Raw genomic sequence first — 25,223 nt, forward strand, 5'->3', positions numbered from 1 at the left:
TCCCATCTCACAGAGCGGTCCTGCAGTTTGACTCCCCAACTCAGCTCCTTCAAACTAGCCAGCAGCAATTAGTAAACACCTAGTGGAAATGAACATCTACAGAGCTAATTATAATAGCTACTGCTCAGTGAAATGCTGGTTAAAACACTCTTAAAGGGTTAATAGAGGAGCCATGCTGTGATGACTTTCTGAAGGCAGAGTTTCAGAAAAGGGCAGCAGTTTTTAAAGAGACAGAGATCCAATTCCAAGATGTTACATTACAAAGACAAAAATCCTTTTAAGTCATATTTGATGTATGCAGCATTGTTATATCAACTGACTGTAACATAGCTACTTGATTGTGCTATAAAATGATCCTGTCTGCCTGGAAAACTCATAATGCTGCTCCTCCACCACCAAAATCACCTGATGAAAAATCATCTTTCAAAATAAAAATGTTCTATAGTACCTGAACGTTTCCTCAGTCGTTTATGAGCAGCCGTAAAGTTGGGTGGGACAGCTTGTTTTCTTTTGTTCTCCTTGTTTTAATGCTTTTGCACAGTGAATCCTTTAATGTGAATCTTCTCTCCACTCCCACACTGTACGGCAAAATTGTTTAGGACAGGTGACTTTTCCAACATCGACAATCAGCTGGAAAGCAGCTGGAACGGGCGCGGCCATTTATCAAGAAGAGGGAATTAACTTCAAAGGGATTTGAAGACGTCTGTGTAGAATGAAGGCTCCGGGATGAATTATGCATGAAAACGCCTCACCAGAATAATATGCTGACACAATTTGTCACACCCCACCAGAATGCACAAGTCGCAGAGTTAAGGGGGAGGAGCAGGCCGGGGGGACTGAGGCAGTCAAGTTGCATCGTCGCTCTGGGCCAGTGGTAGTTGAACAACTGTGTAATCTACACCGTGAGAATAAGTTTAGTCATTTTCTAATTTTCATGCAATAAATTAAAACTTTTTTGATACATTGTGCTTCATTTAAAATGTGCTTCATTTTTTTTTACCTGTGTAATCCTGAAGTGCTTCGAGGCTGGACGTGAGGTGTGTGTCGCCCCCATGCACCTCTAAAAGCCTGCTCTGCTGTCGGCGTGGGGAGGATGCACATTTGAGAGCTGACAGTTTAATGGAGCAGAAAACAAACAGCAGCAAGGATTTTTAGACTCCCAACATTTAAAAAAGAAAAAGCTTTTCCAGTGTAATATGAATTCTTTAACCCATAAAACCTGGAAGAACCTCTCCATACATGTGAAGTTGCGCATGTCAATTCCGGCTTTAATGCGTTACATCCAAAGTGGTTATTTAGTGTTTTATTAATGCTTATGAATAATATCAAGATCTGGTTATTGTTAGGAAAGCATTGATCCACTTTTTCACTTCTAAGTACGATACCGATCCGAACAGAAGACCAGCTGCATTGATTAAAATGGTTCTGGTTTTTACACATAACTGTTCTGAATTACACATTTATTTGATAACTCTGTATCAATAAAGCACACTGAAATACACCAACAACTTCACAAGCTTGGTCAATCATATAAAAACAACTTGAATTTGTTCCCTCAGTGCAATTAGGAGAAGATCAGCCAGTGTAAAATAAATCAACTGAAACTGGCAAAACCAATAGGTTGACTACTTTGGTCAAACATGTCAAAATAAATTGCTACAAACTTTTCAGATGGTTCACAAGGTGCCATTAAGAATTCTAAATATAATGTAAAATATATAATAAAGCACCAGGCTCAATAGATCTGCCCATATCGATTCAACACATTGTCATGGATACCTGATTTAGATTTTTTTTTTCAATATCGGGACCAACACAGGTATTAATATCATATCAGTGCATCTCCAGTTATTGTCTTACGTCTTGAATTTGTGTTGATACAAAGCAGAAATAAAGAAGCTGTTTTTATTGGTTATTTCATTTCAGTTTAGCAAATTCCATCCATGACAACCAGAACCAAGTTCAAATTCAATCATGTAGAAATCAGTCCAATCCACATTCATTTAAAATCAATTATTATTTTTCCTTTTTTTTTTTACTAATTAAAAAAAGGGTCAATTGTGTGACCCTAAAGGGTTAATTTAGGGTCACACAGATATTTTGAGTAGAAGTGGGAAAGACTGGCAAAATTCAGACTAATGATCAGGCAAATAACAGCAAAGTTTGTCATAGAAACTTTTTTTTTCTGCAAGGGAAGAAAAAAAAATAGAAATTGCAGATTTACAGCAAACCTAATGTCCAGGTGTCATCAGATCTGAGTCACTCAGATTCAAACATACACAGAGCTTTACTGTAAAATACAGCAGCTGCAGAGACGATCCAGGAGGACAGAGATCAACATGTCTCCCAGAATGCATTGCATCTGTTGCTCATTAAAATATTGCAATGATCAGTTAAATGGAAGCTTTTGTGTACATATATGTTACAAATTGCAAATGTATCAAACCGTTTCTGTGCGGCACATTGCTGCCGCTGTGACGCTAACGAGGCTTCGTCTCTGTCTGTTTTTCCCCGACAGTCTGAAGAATCAGATATGTGTCCAGTGAGCGTGGGACGCTGATGAAGACACCAACTCCTGGATTGATGTCAGACAAGCTGTGGTCAGCTTGCCCTGCTTTCTCTGCCTCTGTCCTGCTCATTCAGCCGCCTTATCATCATTTCAGTTTTTTTTTTTTTTTTTTTGTATTATTTTACTTTTCTCTCTCTTTCTCTTTCTTCTCGCTCTGAGTATTTTGGCTGCCCAGACCAAGGAGAGTTATAAAGAAGTGTTTTTTTATTACTATTATTATTATTATTATTATTATTATTATTATTATTACTATTATTTGGAGCAACTTTCACATGACCATCTCCACTATCAAAACAAAAGGAAGAGCTTCGGCTTCTGTCCGCATCACCAGGCTGCTCCGACGCTCTGTTGGAAACTCTGTTAGTTTGTTTACTTTTCCGTCTTTCAGTCTGAAAGAAAGCATCCGGGAGGATCTTTTGCTCAACAGCTTTTCTAAAACATGCATGGACAAAGCTCTACTTTTTTCAGTAGAATATCAAATACTTTATGCTGAGCTTTGAACTGAGGAAATGAGGGTTTGTTTGCTTCTACTTGAAAGAAATGGAACATTTTTAATTATACATTCAATATTAAATACGGCTTCACCACTGACTTTTTTTTTCTCCACACACAGAACAACTTTTACTGGATACAGTGCTTTCTTGTCGTAGCCCTAAACCCTTTTGCAGCTTGAGATAGGTTGATAGCAATAATAACACTGCTCGAACTCTCACTATTTTGTAAAGTGTATCTGTCTGTTTACTATGCTAAGCGAAAATAGCTGTTTTTTGCAAGATGATTAGTATGATTATAAATCCCAGCATCTGTTCTTTTGTTTTGCTGCTTTTGTTGGAGGATCAATCTGCTAAACGAAGGATCCACAAATGTTGGAGTTTTGAGGGAAAATTCTAGATTTACAACAACTTTCATATAAAGGTGAACAAAGTGAGAATATTAACCACTCGATCAGAATCCTAACACCGGGAAAGAGAAACAAAAAGCATCTCCATTTTTGTTGGTTGCAAGCAGAGCTTTGAAATGCAAAAAGGAGAAAAATGATTAATAGACCAAAACAAATGGAGTAAGAGATGCACTGAAATATTAATTTAAATGTGGAGGATTATGAAATATTGACTTTTTTTAGCTTTATATTATGTTTTAATGTCATTCTCTCATCGAACCATACATGGAGTGTTGCTTTGACTGGTTCATCCATGTTTGAGAAATCTTCGAGTCTCCCGTGGCAACCATTTGGGGACGCCGTAACACCTCATTTGATGCATTCAAAATTTGCCCAACGCTCTTGCCCAAATCCCACTCTACATCCCTTGGAAGCTTGAAGGAGGAGCTTCATCTCAAAGGCGGAGCTTTGTCCACCCAGGTGTCTTGCACAGCTTAATGGTTGCCACGGGAGATTAAACATGCATGAAAGAAAAAAGGCAACACTCCAGGTATGTTCTCGCAAGAAAATAACAATTACATGATGTAAAGCTCACAAAAGTTGCTATTACATAACACTGCCCCTTTAAAGCCTCTGTTGACACTGAGATTTTTGTTAAAGAGAGTAAAGACATAACAATCCGATATTTGACACCAGCATTAAATCTGTCTGAGAAATACAGGAATTGAGCATTTCCTGTATTATCTTATTATATAGACTTAAAACCACAGAACAATTATCCGTCAGATGAAATTTTATGAGAATCTGGTGTTTTGGAGCCTTGGTGGCAGTAACGGACTCTGCTTTTAACTTTTTGGTTTAATTTTTCATTCGGCTCACACCCAAAGCCTGGTAATGATTAATATCAGATCGGTGTATCGAAACCAAGATAAATGATGAACTTGGTCGTTTTAAGTCCTTTTAATTCTTGCAAAAATATTTCTTATGATGTCTACCACGTGTTCTGCTCTGGGGGGATTTGTTTTGCTCTTTAAAGCAAAGTAAATAATGCTGGTGAAACGCTGTCAGTGCTGCAGGTTTGGGAAAGTCCCATTTGGACATCTGAATAGTGTTCATCTCAGGGAGGAGCACCCGTTTGCTTTAGGCTCACAAACGCTGCTGAGAGAGAGAAACGAAAAAAAGTCATTTGTACTGAAACCTCTCCCCTTTAAAGTTTTTCAGAATGTGTATATGGCAAAGACTGAACCATAATTGTCATGGTTTTGTAAAATAATATTGTTGTGGATTCCTGTATTGAAAATTTAGTCATAAAACATGCAGACACAAATATATATATACATAAAATCCTAAGCTTATGTAGCACTATTCTTTCTCAGATGTCATGTTAATAGACATATTAAAGCCAGTATTCAAATAATGAGGGTTTTAAGAGAACTATAAATGGTAAATACACTGATGTTGTGGGTCAGTTTAGGATATTATTGCTATCTGTTTACAGTAGAAGTCATTTTATTCACTGTCAGTTTCAGTGCTGATCAAAATGTAGCTTTGACTGTTGTCATACAAAGTGCTTTTTTCTGAACAGACCTCTTTGAGTTTTGACGTCTGGAATCACTTGAACACAGAGCTGGACTGTTTTGTGGAGCGGGACTCGGAGCGAACAGCTGAGGAACTGCTGGCTGATGTCACATTTGCTGCAAGAGATCCCAACAGCGACGACTTTAGGACTGATTTTAATATGACCATTAAGATTTGCACGTGTGATTTGTTCTTGCAAGGTAGAAGGGGTGGTGGGGGGACTTGAATGATCTGCTTTGCTCATCTAGCATTGATAATTCTGTTGATCAGCCATGTTGTGTTCTTCACAGGTCGCCCAGGAATCATAAGCCCAGCCTCCCTTTGTGCGCCGAGTTTGTGTTTTGTTTCTGTCTGAGAAAAGAATAAAAAACACCTGCAACAACATTCATTCTGAGTAACTTGCATTTATTTTGTGAAGCTGCTGTTTTTTGTTGAAGCATATGGCAAAAAAAAATTATGGATTTTTTTTTTCTGAATATCAAGAAGAGCAATAAATTATGTTTATAATTTAAAACTATTGCAACAGTTATACTTCATTTACATCAGTAATAATCACACATTACAAAGTTTATATTCACTTCAAAATCACTGAAATAATCACAACTATTTATATACTAATTCTGTTTATATGTAATCAATAAAGGGGACCTGTTACGCAACATTCACTTGCTGCAGTCTTGTTGGCAGGAGGCTCCACTTATGCTTTTCAAAGACGTACAGTTGTATAATTGTGCATTTGTTTGCAGCTGTTTTCTCATGCGAGTGTAAACATTGTGAGTTTGGGGGTGTGGTCAGCAGCAGCTCATTTGGATTTAAAGAGACAGGAAACCATAAAACAGCTCATACTGAAAGGAGCTGGAAATAGACAGAAATGACCAGAGTGAAATGTCATTATCCAACAATTACTTTGCACAAAAAATATAATAAACATGTTTTGTGAAGTTGGCAGACCATTCCTGACCTGTTCAAGGAAGCATAATAGATCATCTTTAATATATCTTAAGTAAGGAATCACTGTAATTATGATCTTAATAATGCTGCTTTTATATAAATAAGCAAAAATACTTTCTAAGGTCACACTCTAACTGTTGAGATTGGCTCATGGCTATATGTTGAGGTCGGCTCCAAACAACCGCTAGGGGAACCCGTTAGAGAAGCACATGCATATTTCAGATTGTTAGACTGACAAAAAAAAACAAAGTATGAATATTTGATCAATTCAAACATGTGTATCACTTTCACCTTAGGACTAGAACAGAGCGCTCCACTGTGTTTCTGATCCATGTTTCACAGTCAGAGCAGGCGGGTCGCCAAAGGGTCACCAGCAGAGCCAACGTAGCCTCCCCACTGATCCTCATTATCTGTATAATAGAAAAGATATAAAGTCACACAAAAAGCCCAATATTAGAACCTGAGAGGGTTTTCTCTGAAAACCTGCATTAAAAATATGCAATTTTCAGGAACGGCAGCTAAAGCTGCAGGGAATTATAAAGTGCTGCAGTGCAATTTTCAGGCATAATTTCAAGTTATGATGCGGTGAAGGTGGTCTTTGTGATCAAAGCTTTCTGATTGGTGAAGTCTTTCATTTGAATAGCTGAATAAATGTAAAGCTGTTTATTGCTCACTCCCCTATATGTAAATTCAGTGGCCCAACTACACTTTATTCAGGTGGATGTGAAAACATAAATCCCCCCCCCCAGACGAAGACGAAGTTACGTGAAAGGTAAAACTCGCTACATTTACCTCGTAACGTGCGCGAGGTGAAGGAGCGTAAGGCGCGCTGACGTGTATGGGAAAACAGAATCGGCGCGCCGCCCCCTCCAGACGGGGTTTTGACGCCCCCTCTGGTGCTGCGCCCCTATGCGTTGCATGTGCTGCATACCCCCTTTTTGCGCCACTGTGTAAATTGCAAAAACAGAGCATAGATCTTTAGGAATGCCTCACCAAGCATTCAGTGGCCGGTTCTGATTATCCCTTTGTCCTGTTCTGCAGATTCTTAATGCTGGCCCTAATTCAGCCATCTGTGAATGCAAATGAAGCCCTCGTTGCATCAAACCGTTAATTCATCTTCTTGGAGGAAGTGAAATCCACTCACTGCATACAAAGTGGATGAAAGTTATCAGAGAAGCTAATGAACATTTATCAATTTTTAATGCTACATTAATAAAATATATATTTTTTTGCTTCATAATTTCCTGAGGGTGAAGCACAGCCTCATTAAACTCCCCTGAGGCCGTCTGCATGCTCTTCTCTCCTTACTAAAGCAGCGTTTACAGTAACACGAACAGAAGGTTAGTTTGATGCTCCTGATGTTCAGACACACATTGATGCAGTAAACACTGGATCCCACTGGCTCCAAAAAACAACAGAATATTTTTGCTTTGCCACTGGACCTTGACAGCTTAGTTTCCATTGATTATAAAACTGTACAATTTGCTTAATGGAAATACAACAATTTCAGAAAAATTTTGTTTTTCAATAAATGGACTGAACTTGTATAGCACTTTTCCAGCCATTTTGACCACTCAAAGCACTTAACACTAGAATCACATTCACCCACTTGCACATTTATACACTGATCCGTAGGCAATTTGGGGTTAAGTGCCTTGCACTAGGACACATGGCAGGAGGAAGCTGGAATTGAACCTACAACCTTCTGATTGCAAGACGACTACTCTACCCACACAGCCACAGTCGCCCCAATAAGGTGGTTTTTCAGTCATATCAAAATTAGTTTATTTTACCAAAAACTATCGTGTCACATGAGTCACATGATCAGCAGCCGGATGTTGCCACTGACACAAACCACGAAGAAGAAGACGACAGGAAGTAGTTAGATAATGATTACATGGCATGTTTTTAATGACTTATCACATGAACAAACTTAATCAAGTGTGATTTTAATTTTGTTCTTTTATTTAAAGGAAACCCCACAATTTTGTTTTTTGGACATTATTGGGATAATGACAAAGTTTTGAACACATTTGTAATGGAAACACAGCCAGAGTGAAAGCCTGACAGAAAATAACATAAAATCCAGGTTTTAGTCCATATTGAGTCTTTTTATGGATATAAATTTAAACTTTTGATTTAAATGTTTTCAAACATGTTCTTACTTTTTTTGTCTCTTGCTCATGTTTCTTCTTCAGGCATTTTGAAGTTCTACTTTAGATTTGGCTATGATCCACCAGCAGGAGTGTGTATGAAATTATTCTATGAAACAAAAGCACACATTTCTTTTTCTGGAGGATATCGACGAAACAGAGAACTTTGCACTTCCAACAAGAAGCAAAATGACTTTTGATCAGTCTTTGTTCAGTCTCCATGGTAACACTCTGACATATACCACTGCATCAGGATATTTCCCAGTAGACTTTCATCTTTGACATCTGGACAGAAGGAAGTAAGCTGCAGCTGGATTTAGAGATGTTGCAATGGAGACAAAAAACAAAAGCGTACTCTTCAGAGTCAGCGCTTTTGGTTCAGCTTCCCAAAAACCAGCCAGCTCTTTTGGCTTCCAAACAGCTCTTCATTTTTTACCATCTGTAGCCTCATATTTTAGTTTAATTTGGCAAACATGAGCAACAAACTACATTAAAGACCTTCTGTTGCTGTATCAACCTTCCAGACCTCTCAGGTCTTCTGGTTCTGGTTCTGCTCTGCATCCACAGAACCAGAACCAAACGAGGAGAAGCAGCATTCACCTTCTATGCACCGCAAATTTGGAAACAAACTTCCAGAAAACTGAAAAACAGTGGAAACACTGAGTTCCCTAACAGCTGTTCAGATCTGCCTTTGATTCATAATAACTGGGAGACTGGAAAAATAGTTGATGTGTATTGATGATTTTAATGGTTTGACAAAATACAGTATCTGTTGCTGGTTTCACGGTTGGTGACTGTATGATGTGTTCATGATGTAAAGCATTCTGAACTGCCTTGTTGCTGAAGGGTGCTATAGAAATAAACTTGATTGATTGACTAAAAAATTATGTCAATCAACTATGCTACAGTTTTGAGCTGGTTGGGTCAAAACAAGAGGAGCATATGAAGAGTATGCTCCTCTTGACCCGGTTGACTGTCAGTTTGATGGTGGTGGGGGTGTGCTGGGTAGCCGTGTAGGAGGCAGCTATTTTTTTTTTCCTTTATCTCTTTGAAGATTTTAAACAGCTGTTGTCGATGCTGATCACTGTTGGCAGGAAGTCTGTTTTAGATCAGATCTGAAGCCTCTGACTTAACACACTGTTGTTGTATAACACTTTTATGAAGAGGATGCTCAGAATCTTCTGTAATGTTCGTTATTTTCTGAAGAATATTTTCTAGAATCTACTCTTTGCACTTTTATTTCCACAACATGTTCCAAGCTCAGCAGCAGGACCATTGAGTCAAACAGGGTTTGCATCTAATAACGGTGAAGTAAAGTTACTCTCAAAGTGTTCTAGAATGTCTTCATTCATTCTCAGAACAAGGACAGGCCTCTCAGCAGGTAAACAGGATCAAAGTTGCCACCAACTATCTGCGGGACACAAGATGTTCCCAGCCCAGGGGACAAATCCACTCTGAGAAACACCGGACCAGGACGAGGTGAAGGACTTGGTGTCGTTCCCATTATGTGTTCTCTACAGTTGAGTTCACATGGTGGATGTAATCACTGCTGAAAGGCAGGAAAGTCACATTATCTGTAATCCCCACGCACAGCAGAAATCTGTCTGCACATTGTCATTTCCTGTCACATCGTCTATCAGCCCTTTTGAAAGCTGAATGAAAGCTTCACTCTAACATTGTAGCTGTGCTGTCAGAGTGAGCTTAGCTGGAGAACTTCTCCACTCTGGATGATGTTTGGACAAAAAGAAAAGTGAAAACCATGATAACACTTTGTTTGATGGGGTGATCATAAGACTGACATAACGCCTATCATGAACATGAAGGAGTCTTTATGAATGTCTATGACTGATGTCATGAAGTGTCATTTGGTAAACAATGACACTTTTAATGCAAAGTTGCATTAAAAGGCCATTAAAAGTGTCAACATTCACTTTTTTGTAAATAATGACACTTTAATGCAAAGTTGTCTCTTTTAATGGCCTTTCATGGCAACTTTTAGAGCAACTTTGCATTAAAAGTGTCATTACTGCACACCACGTCAAATAAAGTGTTACCAAAAAGACTTCTGTAATCATTCAGATCATTTCTGAACATGGTTCACTGCTGCTAAGCTAATGGTGCAGCGTTTTATCTGCTTCTTTTGATAAAGATTTGACTCTTGCTGTAACTTTGCCCACAGACATGCTGGATGCTGCATTATTGACCTGCATAAAGTCAATTGACCAGTCATCAGAAACATGCTCATTAACTGTTGGTCGACTGACTAATAATCAGATCATTTGTTTTACTCAACTTAGCTCGTTAGCTTTTGGACTAGTCTGTACTAAAATGTTTGGTGTTGCGTTGCTTGAAATATTTTCAAGTGTTCCAACTTTTTTCCATATGGTCAGCTCAGTCCATAGATGTCATAGACCAATTTTGGTGTCGATCCAGCTCATAATGTAGGAGAAGTAATCCGAAAAAAATCTAGTGAAGTGGAAATGTGGGTGGCCTGTGTCACATGGCCCAGAGTTATGCAAGAATTAAGGTGGTTTTCGAGGATGGAAGTTATGGTTTGAGTGTTATTAGCCAAAACATATTTTCATTGCTTTATCTCACCATAACTTTTGCAGAATCTGATTTTTTATTTTTTATTTTCTGAATTGATAAGAATTTTCTACCAGACTGCAGTATCTGAATTTTTCCAGCATCTTCTGGACATTTTACCGGAGAATAATAATAATAACAAATTGTGAAAAAAGTGCAGAATTACAATAGGTCTCCAAGCTCCGCTGGGAGCAGAACAGCCACGACTTAATTCTGTGAGTTTGGAGACCTAAATATGCTGTCGCCTCTGCCTGTTTCAACAGTCTGTTTTTTTAAAGCAAAAATGAACTTTTGCCACCGATGAAAACAAACCGAGCATGATTTGATATATCGCTTTTCATTACAACTGAATAGAAAGCTGGTCATTTGAAAGATTTGCAAAAGAAAAGGTACACACACCCATACACACGCGCGCACACACACACACACACACACACACAGAGGTTCCTATTAGTCATTCCAGTATCAAGTAACATGCAACCACATCCTCATGTGATTATTTGAGGTGTTGGACAAAGTTAAACACCATAACAAACATTCACTTTGACTCTTTCACCCTCACATTACCTTCAGGTCGGCACAGAGAGGATTTGCCAGTTTGGCCCTTAAATTTTGATTGCACAGTCAGAAACAAGATCACCGCTGGCCTGTCAGACGCTGCTGAAGTTGTTTTGGACAGAACAGGCGCTCATTGCACCTTTTTGATGATCCTGCAGTGTGAACTGGTGAGCTTCAGCAGCGCTTCAGGGAGCTGGACAGACTCAGTAAACATGTAAACGTAAAGGTCTATACAAAGGTTGTCAGAACTTCTACTGACTGAACTGGGCCCTTTAGACCTCCCATAAGACATCGCTCCAGATATTCCCTACCTTTGAACTTCATGAATGCTTGATATAATCACCTTCGGACAGGGTGGAAGAAAAGCGCCGCACAATGCATTCAAGTTGAAATGTCAAATTTGATTGTGCTTAATGCATGATGCATGAGGCCAAGGGTAGAGCACAAGGACGGCGCTGAGCGAAACGGTGCTGACTCACTCCAGTGATTGACAGAGGGACTAAGATGAACCCTTCAATGAAAAATGCCTATAACCTTAACATAATGCATAAATGCATGATGAGGCATGAAGGATGACTTTCCCTCCGTGAGTCCAGTCAGCTGGATCGACTGTAGCTGGTTCAGACTTTGCACTCATTTGTGGCATGAAAGGTTTAATCATTGTACATTTATTAAACTTGTCCAGATATTACTGTAATTATATTCATGTGTAAAGTTCTAATCTGCGGATTATCAGTTTTATTGCTGAATAAATTTTGTTTTTCAGCTGGAGTCTTTGATCAGAGTACCTGAAAAACTTTTTTAAAGAGCTTTTCCAAAGTCCCACTGAGGATTTGTTTTTACGCTTTAATGGAGAAACATTGTTGTGACAATGTACTGAAGGTGGAGCGTCAGAAAGAGCTTCTTAAAGAGACAGAGGCCCAATTTCAAATTGCAAAGTCAAATGTCTCTTAAGTCATGTCTGATATATACAGCATTTTATGACAGTTGAGGGACCATGGTTACTTGAATGTGCTGTAAAATGGCTACATCTAAATGAAAAACACATAACATTGCCACTTTAATGTTGTTTTAAATAGTCTTGGGTCTAGAGAAAAGTGTCGCTGGATTTTTTTTTTTTTTGAGGAAAGAATTCCCGATTTCTTTGCGTTTGCATCTTTCAAAGTGAGTCTCTGAAACATTTGATTGATGACGATAAATAATATCACATAAATAATATCATATGTGGCTTGTAAAATTGTGATTTTTCTAAATAATCAAATAATTATTTAAAACAGCATTTAGTATTTATGCAGGTTATCCCGGTCTCTTATTAAAATTTCCTTAATGATCTGAAACGTTGGTGGAACTCCACCATACTCCACCAACGCTGTTTTCGTTTATTCTCCAAGTACAACAGGCAGTTAAAATACCAAAGCATCAAGGACGACATTTATAAATCACTACAGCATGTTTAATGTGTTTGAAAGGAAACAATAAAAGCCTAGCTCTTCTTCAGCAAACCTGAGGAGAAGAAATCTCCTTCAAATCAAACCTTTCTACAGGATAAAACAATCTCCAAATATGGGCAAAGACAGAGAAGCGATAAGCCTTAAAGGAAAAACAGATCTGAGACAGACACATTCACCTCATATGGACTCCTAATTAGGAAATTAAAGATGCTTCTGCAGATGAGCATCTGAGTAAAATGTGTTTTCTTGGATGAATATATTTAATCAGCTTCACTGCTGCTGGTTTCAGTTTCTGCTTAATACGTAGCTTAGCCTGAAGCACCAATGCTCTTCATTTATTACTGCTCAGACTTCTGATGCGTGTTATTTGTACAGTTCTTCTGAGGACAAGTTAAACTTGGACTTGTAACGCTGCCTGATAAATTATAATGATGGACTGAAGAACATTTATTTATAGCCACATGCTTCACCACAGAGTCCAGACAGCCAGAGTACCTGTGAGCAGGGAGGGCTGAGCTTCAGGATGATTTGTTGGCTGTAGTAACTCTGTGTGGATGAGGAACTTTGAAAAGTGTCTGACATGGATCATGATGTATTTTTATCTGCTCTGACAGACTTTTCACCGGAGAAACACAGCAGGAATGTTCCTGCTGCTGAGGCTTCAGTCGTACGGTTGATGCCTGTTAATCAGGATGCAAAGACTGACTGACTGAGTGGCTTCGATGAGCTGAAAGCCACATGACCATCCCAGTTTCAGTGGGAGTTTGGTAAAAAGGGCCAGAATTATGCATTTTCCAGGCACAGTATGTCTGGAAAGTTACTTGATAGTTGATAGTTACTTGATTATAGCACAATAATCAAGTAACCTTAGTTGTTTAAAAATTCTATATATATCAAGTATAACTTAAAATAAATGTTACTTTGTAATTTAACCTCTTGAAATTGGGCCTCTGTCTCTTTAAGAAGCTCCTGCTCTTTCTTACACTACTCCTTCAGGAAGTCATCACAACATGGCTCCTCTGTTAACCCTTTAACGATGTTTTCAGCAGTGCAGCTCCTTTAATGAGTTCAGCAGATGTTCAGTTCCACCAGGTGTTTGCTAATGCTGCTGGCTAGTCTGAAGGAGCTGAGTGGGTGAGTCGGGGGGGCTGCCCTGGAAGCTGCAGCTCTGAGGAGCTTCACCCTTGAAGGCGGGGCTAGGTCCATCCAGGCTTTTTGCATAGGTGAATGGTAGCCATGGAGATTAAAGGATTTCTCAAACATGCATGAAAGAATCAAAGCAATACTCCATGTATGTTTTTAATGAAGGAATAACATTATAACATGATGTAAACTTAAAAAAAAAAATGTTTTTACATCATACCGGCTCTTTAAATCACAGAATAATCCAACAGGTAGAAAAAGGTCTTCAGGTTAAAGGAAGTATTCTCGTTGATAATAATCTCCTCATGAGCCTTTGAGATGACCTCTACTTGTAAGAGCGTTGTCAGTTATTTTCTAAGAATATCAAAGCTTTCTCCCTCGGTGTCCATTCTCCAACTTAAGCCGCGGGACAAACAATAATCCATTAAATGCAGCTGGGAAGGCTATCTTCTGCACAAGATGCATGAATCAGCTAGCTAAGAATAGCCAAAGCGACGTGTATTATTTATGAGAACGTGTTCCAAATCTCTGCTAAACCTGCACTTGGAAAAAAAAAAAAAAGAAAAACGCAGGATCAGGGAAGGATGTGGGTGTGGAGCTAACAGGGATACAAATGTTGGCTCAGGCAGATGCCGTTACTGTCCTAATGGGGAGGAATACCAGAGACAAGTTTAACATTTACAAGCAGTAAACAGTGGAAGAGCTTCAGAGGAAAAAAGAAAACATTAGATAGAGGTTGTAGCGGTGTTTAACAGGGATATGACCCAAAATGAATCTTATCTCAACACAAACACTGATTTGTCTTTCTCAGCATCCTGAAAACACACCAACAGTGAACTAAATCAGAAAAACATGCACTGTTTCAAAATGACAAGCCAAAATACATTTATTTATGTGTTTCATTAGAGATACTAACCAACTGTCTGTATTCATTCCATAACAACCTGCATAACAAATCAATGCTTGGTAATGTGGTGATCATGATGAAAAAGCAATATGGCATTGAATAAGCTGATGTTTTATTGTGTATTTTCGCAAATAAATAGCAACTTTTCTCTTTATGTGAATGAGGGGCAGATATTATAAGATTATATTTATTTTTGCTTCTTTCTATTCATGATTTCTTTTAGTTGTTACATGAACTATTCATATTTATTACTGAGTGAATGGAATGAAAACATTTCTCTACAGGATTTCAGGTGTGTGGCGCCGGTGTTCCAAAAACGAGTAAAAAAACAAAAAAGTTCTGCCTGCTCTCTTGGATTGGGTTATGCTCATACGCAGCTTAGGTCGAGGTTATCAGCTTTGATGGGAAATCATTGTTGTAGTGAAGCAACTTTTAACAGGTTCCTGTGTAAATTAGGAATCATTATCGTGTTATTTGTTCTAACATCCAAAGGCCTGTTCTCAGCGGGACCAGAGCAATTTGTTCTTTTTAAATGTAGAGGGGAAAAAAAGACCTAAGTAGTGTCTAGTTGTTTCTAGCTACAGGCCTCTTGTTGAACATCAAATACAGCACAGGAAGTTAGAGAAATGGTTGATGAATAGAGTTTGGCTAAATGAGGCCTGATGGGTTTTATTGTCAGGAACTTCTTCAGCATCTCTTCAATGGAACAAGACTTTGAGACATTGGCACCAAACCGTCTGGTATACGATCCCTCAGTCTGCAGAGTATAACCTATCTGAGGATTCATAGAGAACCTGTTTAGCTAGTTTATCTCCTGGATGTCTAACCGCCTACATCCGGATGTCTCTTCCTTCTATGGCTTAACCAGATTGAGTAGCTAGCAGTCAGTCAGGATCCACAGATCACACTGGATCTGATCCAGGTTATGATTTAGTGACTCGTATGGAGTCCCAAAGATATTGTTTTAATAATGCTAATGCAAACGACTGATACCTTTCATAGTGTCAGTGTCAAAGATGCATCAAAGTGCTTTATAGAAAGTATAGAAGAAGCAATTATAAAATGAGTAAAAACAAAAACGAAGAGGGGGCAGCTGCTGCATGTGCAAGATCACCTCTGCTTTTTCATTTTATTCTGAAAATGACAAAGAGCATCAGGTAGATTGGAATAAGTGTCTCAATGAGGAGTGGATATGTAAAGGGTCAGGAGATAAAGATCACAAAAAGTCATAAAACACAAATAAGAAGACCTTGAAATCAATTGTGTATCGGACGAGGATCCAGTGAAGCGACGCCAGCACTGGTGTTACATGCTGACGGTTTCTGGTGCCTGTCAGAAGACGATCAGCAACAGAACCTGGAAGCAATGAAGAGAAAACTGATCCAAATCTTTATATAATCAATTACACAAGTCCAAACGCATCAGCATAACGACCCAACCCTAACCCGATGGCATCTGTGTGGTCACAGTTAAAGAATGGGATTGGTTGTGTTCAGGTGAACATCTCCAGCTCTACGCTTCATGTCTCTACCGCAGACAGAGCGTCTGTTTGGATGTGACAGAGAAGAACAGAAAAAAGCCCCAATGTGAGTCTCACTGAGGCAAAGTCATTAAAGCGTCATTTTTTTTTTCTATCTCTCTGATGGGCTTCACACACCGTGAGTCATAAGCCTCTGGTTTGTTCTGGGCTTTTGTTTCCTCATGCGCCAGTCTGTTTATCATATGACAAACTGAGGAATTAACAGCCAAAAAACAACAACCAGCGGGCTGTGAACAAAACGCAATGCAAAGAATCAACCAGAAAAAGGACAGAAAATAGATCTGGCTGCTGGATGCAAACACACAGAGGGAAGCAACACTATATTCACCTTTTTGTTTTCTTTATTGTTCCACATGTAACTGGCTAAAGAGTCAAAAATGCCTGTTTATGGTCACTGACTGCCCCCACTAGGGAATTTACTAGAAAATGCCAATTCAAAGAGTCTAGGAGCAGAAAATTGTACTATCACATTTTGTCCACTAGGTGGAGCGCTGATTCACAAGAACTACTCACATCTCCCGTAAACAAAGGCAACAAAAAGGACAATTTGCTCTTATACATTATGGAAACCGGTGAAACAGAACAGCAGACTTGTGTTCATTCATTTGCTTGAACAGTCAGAGAGCTTTTCAGAATATGAATACAGCAACAATGTACTGTGTACTGTGTGAACACAACACAGAATGTTGTGTTCCAAAACACATTTCCCCACTGAAAGAATCTGCAAAGTAAAAATGTACTGTTTTCAGTGTTGATCATGGGAGGCTTCATCTTTTAATATCAAATTATATTTACTAGTTTTGAACGAGTTCATTTTGATCATGACCAAAGGAGTCTATCTAGCAACTTCTAATGAATAAATATCATTATTCATTAGCACTGGCTTATCAAAAGGAGTTTTATTTTTCATCTCTCATATAGAATCTGAAACTGTATTCAAAATCATATCATCTTGGGTAAATTTCTGCCACCAGATGGCACTCTCTGCATTTCATTTATATCCTCCTGACTACCAGGAAAAAAAAATATTGTCCAATCACCATTTTTTTTTAAATTCCACAGTCTTTGTAAGGTAATTAGAATACTTAAAGAGATAGAGACCCACATTTTTATGAATTAGGTAAATGTACGTACAAAAGTCCCACTCCTTCACATGTGGTATCATTGAAAAGCCCTAAATGTCCTTTCTAGATAACAAAAGGTATCTAGAGAGCAGAATGCAGGGGGTGGGAGATATTCAAGTTTAGAAATGTCCTCTACAGAGGACAAAAATGAACTACTAGTAGTCAGGAGGATATTGGCGTTTAGCTTTTTCTTCCCCTGTACTGATTAGTCCCAGCAGGTAAAACTATCCCCAAGCACCTGATGCTTGTCATCTACCACGTCACTATGAGGTCAATTAGACCCGAGAAAAAACAAAAACATAACAACAATGAAAAAAAAAATCACCTGACATTCCCAGTGTGTTTCCCACTCCTCATTACAGCAAATGCAGATGAGCAACATGGACCATATGAATGAAATTTGTTTTAATGTACTGGGGAAATCTGAACCTTCCTCAAAAGCTCAAATTTACAGCAGTAAAATTTGAAGGAGTAAAAAGGGGTTTAAATAAAATTGTCGTGTTGACTTGTTGCACTGTGTTCACAACATGTTTTTCTTTCTTCAAATCATTAAAGGGGCAGCCTTATGATCAAGGCATAGTACAATTTATAACACAATCAAGTAACTATGTTCCTTTCAGTTGTTATAAAAAAAAAGCTACAAAAGTCAAATATGACTCAAAAGAAGTCTGAGGTCCAATTTAACACCTTGAAATTGGGCCTCTATCTCTTTAAGAAGCTCCTCTTCTTTCCAACATTCGCCTTCAGAAAGTCGTCACAACAATATTCCTCCATCAAGAGCTTAGCAACATTTTTACCAGCATTTCAGAGAGAAGTAGCTCCTATAATGAGCTCAGCTGTTGTCCAGTTCAACCAGGCGTTTGCTAATTGCCGCTGGCTAGTCTGAAGGAGCTGAGTGGGGAAGTCGTAGTGGAGGGCCGCTCTGTGAGGCGGACGCTCGGCTTGGGACTGCAGCTCTGAGGAGGAGCTTCGTGGAAAGGGCAGCGCTTGATTACACTACAGTTTTTTACTGAATGGTTGCCATGGGAGATTAAAAGATTTCTCAAACATCAGGTATGTTTTTCATGAAGGAATAAAATTATGTCATAATATAAAGCTCAAAAAGCCAATTTTACCCTACCCTATATTAAACTACCCTTTAATATAGTGAAAATACAACAAAATCTTCCACTTTTGGTTAAACTAGCATCACCAAAAGTGATGCTGCTAGCACTTTTCATTCAAAAATCTCCTTGTGGCTACTTTAGAATAATTTAGCATAATGCATCCATTGTGTTTGTTTTTATAACCATTGAGTTATATGAACTTTTACATGTTGTTGAATCCATGTTCAGACCTGAGTAAATGCTCGACAAGTAAACAACCTGATGCAGCTGTAAAGCTTGGTAAACTGATTCTTAGAGTTATTTAGATTTATCTAAGTTAGGATTAATATTGTGGTGTGCTAAACCCTTTTAAAAGTGGTTAAAAGGGTTTAACTCTTTTGAAAGGAGTTTTTTGTGGATGGATGACAACAAAACTGCTGTCGTCATCCTGGGGGGGGGCTTCTAAAGAGTGACAGGTGTAGGTCAAACAGAGGTCACGTGGGAGGCTTTTTGGCTGCATACTCAACAACAACAACATCAGCGATTAAGATGTGCAGATCAGCGTCCGTCTGCATGTGCTGAGAGAAGGCAGCTCAGAAACCGGTCTCAAACCTGTTCAGATTAACCCTACAGGTCACCTCAACACAGGCTGGGAGAGAGTCAGAGAGAGAGCCGCTGCTTTATCCAGGCAGCCTGGCACCTACAGTAAAGCCTATTAGCAGATCAGCTGTCAACTCACTGGCGGAGACGCACAACGAGACATGCAGAACGTCAGCAAGCTCTGACTGGGTTCTGATTTCTGTTAAAGATCTGTTAATACTCCCTAACCCGACCCCGAGGGGAGAAAAGGAAAACGATGAATTCAAAGGCAACGAGCTAAGAATGAGAGAAACAAAAGAGAAAGACTTGAGATTTTAAAGTTTAAAACCGATATTTGTAATCCGACTTATGGATCTTAAAATTGTACCGATGCCAGGAGAAGTTGGAAACACTAAACATTGTTTCTGCCCAGCAGCTATGACTCATTTATTGACAGGATTTATGACTAAGCAGTCACAGTGAAAAGAAACAATAAATCTCGCCATGTATTTTTGGTCTAGTTTCTAGTGCTGTGAGAGAGTATTTTCAGTCAATAATTCCTTAATATTGATGAAAAAATGTTTGTTGCATTGGTACAATATTTCACTTATAACTTGAGAACAGTGTCTTATTATAAGTGAAATAATTTTCCAGTAGAACTGGGTTTTAAAATAAGCTCCTATATCTTGCTGAAAAGTTGCTTCTGAAATAGTTTTGACTTATTTCAAGTGTACCAAGACATTTTCATGATGAGCCATTTGGCTCAGACACAGAGCAAGAGTAACCAGTGGATTTTCACTTGAGCCATCTGCTGTAACTTCTTGTGTCCATATACATACACAGACTGAGATTTTTTATTTTATTTGATAGTTTTAGAGATTTTAGGGAAATTTACGCTAATATGAATAAGTATGCTTTTTAACATTTTTAATAATAAACCAAAAAATTTCTATACATACTGAGTTACTTGTTAAATTGAGGCACTTTAGGACCTCCATGCTTACTTTTATGAGCTTTAGTGTTTTGGCCGTACAATTATACAGGTTTAATGAGGCCTGCTGATTCACAGAGCGCTCTGACGCTCTGCAGCGTTAACCGAGGCATGACCCAAGGAGGGAGAGAGTGAGCCTCTCATCTGTCCAGTGCCGGACAGATGGGAGATGACTGGTGCAGGCAGTTCAGCTCCTTCGTATTAACTGAGGCCTTTTTACTACCACAAAGGGATGAGCGCTGAGGTCAGATGGATGGGATTACTGCCAGTATTCACGTGAATCTGCAGAAACTGGCTCAGACTTGATTTTGCTGCTCCTTTTGTCCCAAGTTGCTGGGATTAACCTCCTTGTGATGTTTGCTCTGCGCGTAAATGATCCGTGCTCGGACGGCCCGGTCGGAGCCCAGATGACGTCCAGCGGGCTAATGACCTGCTGTGCTTCTCAACTGCTTCGTCTCCTTCGTTCTATTGGAGGGAGGTGAGAGAGTGGACACTGGTGCAGCAGCAGCAGCATTCACCCCCCCATCCTAACAGCTTCAATAAACCAGCATGAAGAACGTGAAGGCAATGACCAAGCTGAGCTTCCTGGACTCCCACATCATGGGTCAGTGGAGGACTGTCACATAAACCTAACCCCACAGTCTGTATTCTCAGATGACAGTAAAACTGCTGAGTTTGCAAACATATAAACAGATATCATCGTTGATCTTTTTGTCATGGTGATGCAATCCTGGAAGTTTCCTCTGACAGTAATTACCACCTCAAGGCGTCACTAACACGACTACAGACTCGTTGTCTTGTTGACAGCTAAACAGACTGAACTCTACATGACACACCACAGCATAAAACGTGGTGTGAAAATCTTGAAATGATTTCCGTCATTCCTTGTTTGTTTGCAAAGATTTTTTTTTCTTGTTAAATGTGCAATTTCAGCAGAGAGAGGGCTTTTGCTCAGGTGTCTCCCACAATCAGACATTGATAGTTTTAATGAGTGTCATAGAGTTTAACACAAAAGAGCTGTAACCCCAGAGAGAGCCGTTGCATGTGTGTGTGTGTAAAGTTCTCCAACAAAGGTCTACCATGGAAGTCGTATATTAGATGTAATTTTAAGATAACATTGAGGTGGTAGGTGATGCACAGTGTTTAACCTGTGAACAAAGGGCATTGTTTCTGTCTGTAATTAACTCACTTCAGCAGCTGCTCAACACAATATGTTCCAATAGAGACCACAGACGTAAAACACCCACCAGGGTCGGAGCGTGACAGAGGCGGACAGACTGCGTATCCGCTCTGTTCGGAGCGCAACGCTTGACGTTTGCAGTGCTCAGATACAGATCAGCTACAGAGCAATTCAGCCTTATCTGTTTCCCTTTGGCTTTATCAAGATCCTGTCTGAGCTGTCGGCTGCCAGGCCAGTTTACTCTTTGGAAATCGGGGTATTGTTGGGCGCAACCCACGGTAACTGTGAATCTGAACAATTGTCAGGGAGGAGTTCCCGGCCAAGAAAAGGACGCACGATAATTCACACAATTTCTTGGAAAATGCTCTGACTCTCTTTAGATCCATTCCGTTTAAGTTTGTCTTCTGCTTTCTTTTGGGAATTGAATTTTCCTGCATGACAATAAAAACAGCTGCGGCAGAAGATCAAGGATTCCTCCAAGCCAACAGCTTAAGTTTTCATCAATCTGTAAAGAGCTAACTGCTATAAATGTTGCAAACATCACAAAATAAAAGACACAAGAGGAAGTCTCAACAGCATGATGCTGCCACCACCATGTTTTACAGTGGGATAATGATGGTGGTTTTACTCTAACTCCAGTTTTTACTTCTAGCCAGAACATTCAGTTTGGTCTCATCGGCTCAGAGCTCCTTCTTCAACATGATTAGTGGAAAACATTGATTTTTTTTTAGCATTTTTTGTCTAACTTTTCTTCACTGTTCAATAATTATTAAATTTGCGTAGCATGAAGCTAATACCTTCTGATTTTAGGGTCTTTTTTTCAGCAGGGCTGCTGGACGGTTCCATTGGTCTTTTTCTTGACAGAAACCTTTTTTGTTTTCGCTCGCTAAGCTAGCACCTTGATAAATGTGGAAATATAAAAAAATGAGCATCAAAAATAACATTTCAAATACATTTCAACTTATATTTTATAACTATGAATGAAAATGTCAGACATATGAAAATTAAAAATATATGATTTAAAAATATATTAGATTACAGTTTTCCATTGTTATTTTTTTTTCTTTTCTTCCCTACAACTCTCTGAAGTCCCTCTAGCGCACCCCAGTGGCCCCCACCTTGTAAAACACTGCTCTAACAAATCTCCAAGGCCTTCACAGGCACACCACACTTGTTAGATTGAGTTTTTGTCTGTTGCTTTTTATAAAAAAAAATGTTGAAAATTATGGATCCTCTTGCTTCAACGTTGCAACTTTGCAGGGCTTTGTGTTGCTCTACCTCAGAAAATCCTATCCTGTTCTTCTTCGTCACTCTGCCCAACAAAAAAAGAAAAAACATTGAAGTATGAGGTTGCATTGGAAAATGTTCCAGATGTATCAATAACTTTGCAAGGCACCATGCCACGCTGCAGAACATAATGTGCTTCAGTACACAGCCCCGGCTGGCTGTTTGGACTGGATCGTGTGCCGTGTTCCCCCGCAGGCCGCCATGTTGTTCAGTTCACTGTGTGGTGTTAGATAACGGTAGAAGACACCTTGTGACCTTTGATTATGTTTCAAACTCTCTCTGGTCCAATCACTAGGGCATGAAACCGATGAGAGGAGACTGTATTGATCCTGATAATTATTTGTTTTGCACACTAATAAAATATGACGCGATGCGTCCTCGTTGCATCCTCTTGTCTTCTACTGTTTTCATGAGTTCATGTTTGCTTCAGCTGTATTTTTAATTCATTTAGGAGATGAGCCTTTCACAACTCTAAAGCAATAGATACAGAATTTATTAAGTAAAACCAAAAAAAAATATTAGGACAAAATAAAAAAAAAATAAAAAAATAAAAAATGAATGTGATAAAATCTACTGATGGGGTTTTGGCTGTAATAATGTGACTTGTAGTTAAACTGTGGTTTAAATCTGAAGTCTATTAATTTTCTGCTGTGCAGCCAGCATGCAGGCGATGCACTCAATGCCCTTCTGCATGTTATCTGTCTGCCACATTGACCAGGCACTTCAATCTGCATTCTGCTGCTATGGCTAACCCACGCTATCTCGTTAACACTCCCAGGACTTTCACACGGCTGACATCATCGGCTCATTGGATTTCACTTGGGGAGATGACATGAGCAATGTTGCCACTTCATTAGATCACAGTGCAGATGTGTTGTACATCCTGTGAACAGCTGCCAGCATTGCCTGTGGTCGGCGTTCACTACATTTCCTCCAGTTTGTGCTGGTCCTTATGAATTCTACAGTGATTCCTCTGTAGCTAACCTAAAGACACAGTGCAGCAAAAGGTTTTTTTTTCCGTCTGACTTTTCTTCTTTTGTCACACAAACCTTGACAAATAAAAAAAAGTGGATGATTGTAACAATGAGTTATTGTTAGATTTATATTTAACGATGATTTCATAAAGACATCACCATTAAAACACATCATCTAGGTTTGCAATTTGGTTTATTTTGGTTGTTTTGAATGCAGGAGTTCTGCTTGTGTGTGGCTTCTTCAACAGGGTTCATTTTATCATTTTCTGTTTAAAAAAGTGAAATTATTTAGATTTTTGGTTTAATCAAATGATTGTTTAAACTTTATTTAAAATAAAAACATATAAATGAAGTAAAATATGATGGTTTAGGCAATGTTTACACGAGACAACTGCCTGGAAAATGCCAGTATTCACGCATTTTGATTGGGAAAAAGTTCCAGGTTTAGACGGCACCACCAAGACACCTTGAGTCAGCTGTAGTTGTCATGCCAGGCCACGAGGTGGCTCTGTGATTTTAGAACGCCTTCAAACGCGCATGCGCTTTTGACCCTTCACTCCCACCTCGCAGTGAGTCACCGGAGTAAGCAGGATAAGGAGAATATTTTTTTCAGAATTCGGATGTTTTCTATGTTTTCTATGTTAATTTTGAGTTATTTGTTAAATAAAAATATCTCCTGCTTGTCTTGATTTGTAAATGCATTGTCGCTGCTAATTTCATGTAAATATTATTGTCTTCCTTATCATTTTGCAGTTGTGTAATGGTTTCTCCTAAGTTAGTTCTGCCCTTATTTAAGCAGCATTGTTGGTGTGGTGTGTGTTTGTGTGGGGGGGGGGGTCGTTATTCTATTCTGTTGAGTTAAAATTATAAAAGCTTAAACTAATTTTACTCTGAGTTTATTTTTCAACCATTTGGACATCTCCTTCATCACAGTTAAACAATCTTACAAAACTAATGTCAAAGCACTAACACGGACTGTCAAATGCATAGAAGATTTAACATATAAATAGGAGCTGGGGGACGCCATTGTTTCTGGAGCTGCACTTCCTCTTTCTGCTGGCCCCAGATCAGCTGCACCTGCAGGGCAAGAGACATAAGAGGGTGGAGGTGTTGGAGAACAGACACAGGGGTTGGCAGGCCGGACAGGACAAAAGGGAGTGGGGAGGAGAACAATGGTAAGGCCCACTGGTGGAACTGGAGAGAGACAGAAAGTCTGCTGGGCCGCCGGCCACCCAGCCCTATAAGGAGCCTCCAGCACCACACAGGAAGGGGCTTTCTCCAGAACTGCCTAAAACAGACACACGCACACACTCTGATACCTACACAGAATAGAGTTACACACTGACACAGGCAAACAATAGAGACTCCCATCCCGACTAAAGCCCTGGACTTGACTGTGGTGTAACTCCAGGGAATCATCTCACACAATCTCAGAGAACACATTGTCTTGTTGCGTGAACAGCTCCAGAGGCAGAGATTAAAAAAAGTTCCCATTCTTTTGGGGAGAACTCGGCTCTCTTTGCTTACACAGCATCAGTTCTTCAAGACCTGCAAAAAAAAAAAAAAAAAACGGCAATGGTAGTTTCTGTCATGTCGTTTAAGCTGAAGTGAAATGTGCAAGAAACTGCATGGTGCACATGTGGCAATAACAATGATCCTTGATTTGCATAGTTAATGTCGGAAAAAA

At 39.2% G+C, this 25,223-nt stretch overlaps 1 long non-coding RNA gene across 1 annotated transcript; it reads left to right on the top strand.

The window, feature by feature from the left end:
* Positions 1–274: 274 nt before the first annotated feature.
* On the top strand, positions 275–5,415 carry LOC106937730 (uncharacterized). Its single transcript, XR_001422444.1, has 2 exons — positions 275–5,227; positions 5,318–5,415. It is a non-coding gene; the product is annotated as an uncharacterized LOC106937730 (long non-coding RNA).
* The last annotated feature ends 19,808 nt before the right edge of the window (positions 5,416–25,223 follow it).

This window comes from Poecilia latipinna, unplaced genomic scaffold, assembly GCF_001443285.1.
Source record: "Poecilia latipinna isolate Pla-1442-1.1 unplaced genomic scaffold, P_latipinna-1.0 Scaffold2424, whole genome shotgun sequence".
Classification (NCBI taxonomy): Eukaryota; Metazoa; Chordata; class Actinopteri; order Cyprinodontiformes; family Poeciliidae; genus Poecilia; species Poecilia latipinna.